Source organism: Prionailurus bengalensis, chromosome C1 (assembly GCF_016509475.1).
Source record: "Prionailurus bengalensis isolate Pbe53 chromosome C1, Fcat_Pben_1.1_paternal_pri, whole genome shotgun sequence".
Lineage (NCBI taxonomy): Eukaryota > Metazoa > Chordata > Mammalia > Carnivora > Felidae > Prionailurus > Prionailurus bengalensis.
The window spans coordinates 88046032-88049011 of record NC_057345.1 but is presented as its reverse complement, the minus strand read 5'-3'; the positions used below and the strand labels follow the sequence as shown (position 1 = coordinate 88049011).

Genomic DNA, 2980 nt, shown 5'->3' with positions numbered 1-2980 from the left:
GAATCACTGGTCTTAGGTGACAAATGTACTTCAAAAACAAAGTTAGTAGACTTCTCTAACTGTGGGAGGAAAGTGGGGTCCTGGCAATTTTTATTCAGGGTTCACTTACTATGAAAGACAATGTCTTACGCACTGAGGGGGAATATGAATATGAATGAGCTATATCTACAGCTCAAAAAATAAGGTAAAAATTTAGTAGACATGATGAATAATTTGTTCCTCTAAACCCAAAAGTTTATCTCAAGTCAGGCTGCATGGAGTCTATAAAATTATTATGTACACATAACCAATTGTACTCACTCCTCTACATAGGTTATAGTCAAAGTGAGAAAGTGGTCCCAGACACTCCAGGAAATAGTATTCTAATAATTTCAATGACCCAAAAGGAAGTGTTCATGTAACAAACAATAGATGGTCAATTTTTCTACGGAATTAAGTTTAGACAATCTGTGGAAAACACTTGAATTCTTGCACATGTCAATACAATTAGGAAGAGATGCATCCTTCATCTCACTTTTACTTGTAATATACTGATATTTGCTCATATATTCAGCTACTTAAAAAATCTGTTTAATGTCTATTAATCTTTGAGAGAGAGAGAGAGAGAGAGAGAGAGAGAGAAAGAGAGAGAGACAGAGAGAGAGAGGTGGGGGGAGGGGCAGAGAGAGAGGGACACACAGAATCCAAAGCAGCCTCCAGGCTCTGAGCTGTCAGCACAAAAGCCCGATGCAGAGCTGGAACCCACTGACCATGGGATCATGACTTGAGCCAAAGTCAGATGCTTAACTGACTGAGCCACCCAGGTGCCCCTATTCAGCTACTTTTTAAAAAAAATTAAATGTTTCTATATTCCACTAGAAAGTTCAGAGGGCCCTACGAGAGCTATTGAGTGAAAACATTTGAAGTAGTAGTATTGAAATAGTTTTAAGAAGATGTAAACATTACTTAGTAACAATTTCTCTTAAGAAATGCAGACCTTTACAAACTAATATTATTGGTTAGGAAAATGGGCAATGTCTATATGGGACACATGATCTAAAGCAACCCTATTGATGTTCTTTTAAGTAATTTGGGTATTTAAATATAAAGCTGATTTCTTAGCTACTTCATACCCGTAGGTGAATTATGGTAGAAGGTTCCACTAAAAGGTTAGAGCACTAAACACAAAGTTACTCCCAGTGGTAAATGGAAAAGGGACTAAATCATAGTGAAACAATTATAACAGGTGGTATGCAAGTAACGTAATAGTTAAGATTAACAGTAAGATAAAGCCAAAGAAAAATCTGTACACAAATAAATATGAGATTACTGAAATCAGGGACATTCTGAGAAAGTTAATAAGGAAATTTAGGGCCATTCTTTAAAAAAGAAGATTATACTGAAATAAAATTGTGTAAAAAAGAATTGAAATATAGTTGAGAACTTTCCATTTTAAATGTTTGCCTTCATAGGGTGATAGTGTCTTAGTTAAATACCAGGCCCTTTCAAAAGAAAATAAGATAAGTATATTCCTGGGACCTAATCATACCATTTTAATGAATTAGTTACAAAGAATTTTGGAATCTGTCCCTTGTTTGAAAAAAAAAATGGATCAATATTTTTTATGAAAAAAGTAAAAGTAGTTGTTTTTAAGAGGTATTTTAAAATTTCAGATATTTTTTATTTCTTCAAATTTACTTATCAGGAGTGACTGAAATAAAAAATATAATTGAGCGTCATCATCACAGAAATAGCTTTAAGAGAAAACCGGTCAAATGAATATTATTGCTCCCCATTTTCAACCAGTAAATAGTTGCCACTGACAGATAGCCAATAGTCTGTCAGGAATGCTCTAGGTATGTTACATAATACAACATGCCTGTTCACAGGGGGAAAAACTCGGAATTAACTTCCGTGAACTTGATTTCATCATACAAGTTAGGCACCAAAGCACCACCCATGCCTCTGAGGACACTGAACCATACACCCTCAAAAAAAGCTTCAGCTCCTTCACTGCAAGAAATATCCCACCAGCAGTCAAGCCTGCCTGTGTACACGATGTCACCTCCTTTGTGCCCTGACTGCACCATCATATGGCAGTGAACAGTGTCAGATGGACAAGAAATCAACCCGGCATCCATTGTGATGGATTGTATTATCATCCAGCTGATGAAGATGTGAATATTCTTGGGATTTGGAAGTGTTCCCTTTGCAGTGTCCTAGACACTGAAGTAGGCAGCTTGGTAGGTAATACCCTGCATAGATACATTAAAACCTAGTACGGGCCCCTCATCCCACCAGATTTGTAGTCCTTAACCTGGCAGTCACTGAGGCCTTGGGATTTCTTTTCAGCTCCAGCTTTGCCCACAGCAACTGTTAGATGGGTATAGACAAAATCAAGAGGATACACAAAACACAAGGATGGGGCTGCAGCAGCACCACTTGATGCCCGATTCTCTGCAAAGTAGTGCCAAAACTGGGTTCTCTTGTCCACACCACCCAGGAAGCTCTGTTTGTATGTATCTTTGAAGGCAAAGTTGAGAACCTGGGTGGGGAAGTATTTGATGCCATTGGGCAGGTTACCACGCTGGAAGCACGGGACTCCCTGCTCCATGGGGATATGAACCATGCAGTTTATAATGCCCTTGTACTGCTTATCTGCAGTGATTTGCCTGTGGGCACTGTGCACTTGCAGCATCAGCTTGACCCAATGGATGGGCTCTACTATGTCTTGGAGGTCTACTGCGGCCACTCCACCCTCTAGGAAGTCCTTGGTGAAGGACATAGAGCCATCTGTCATGTTGAAAGGAAAGAGGGGGCAGGTGACTACAGTAGGAACTGGCTGGGACTTTAGGAAGCATATTTTAATATTTAAGGAGTCATTATCAAATGACTCCATATGGCAAATTAATATGCTTTGTTGGCTTGCAATTTTTAAAGCCATTTAAAAAGTATTGAAATAACATGAATTGCACATATTTAAAGTTTAGGAGCCCTTTTT

General features: G+C 38.5%; 1 pseudogene; it reads right to left on the bottom strand.

Annotated features, from left to right (window-relative positions):
* Positions 1–1862: 1862 nt before the first annotated feature.
* LOC122479432 lies at positions 1863–2779 on the bottom strand (annotated as a pseudogene).
* Positions 2780–2980: the final 201 nt, after the last annotated feature.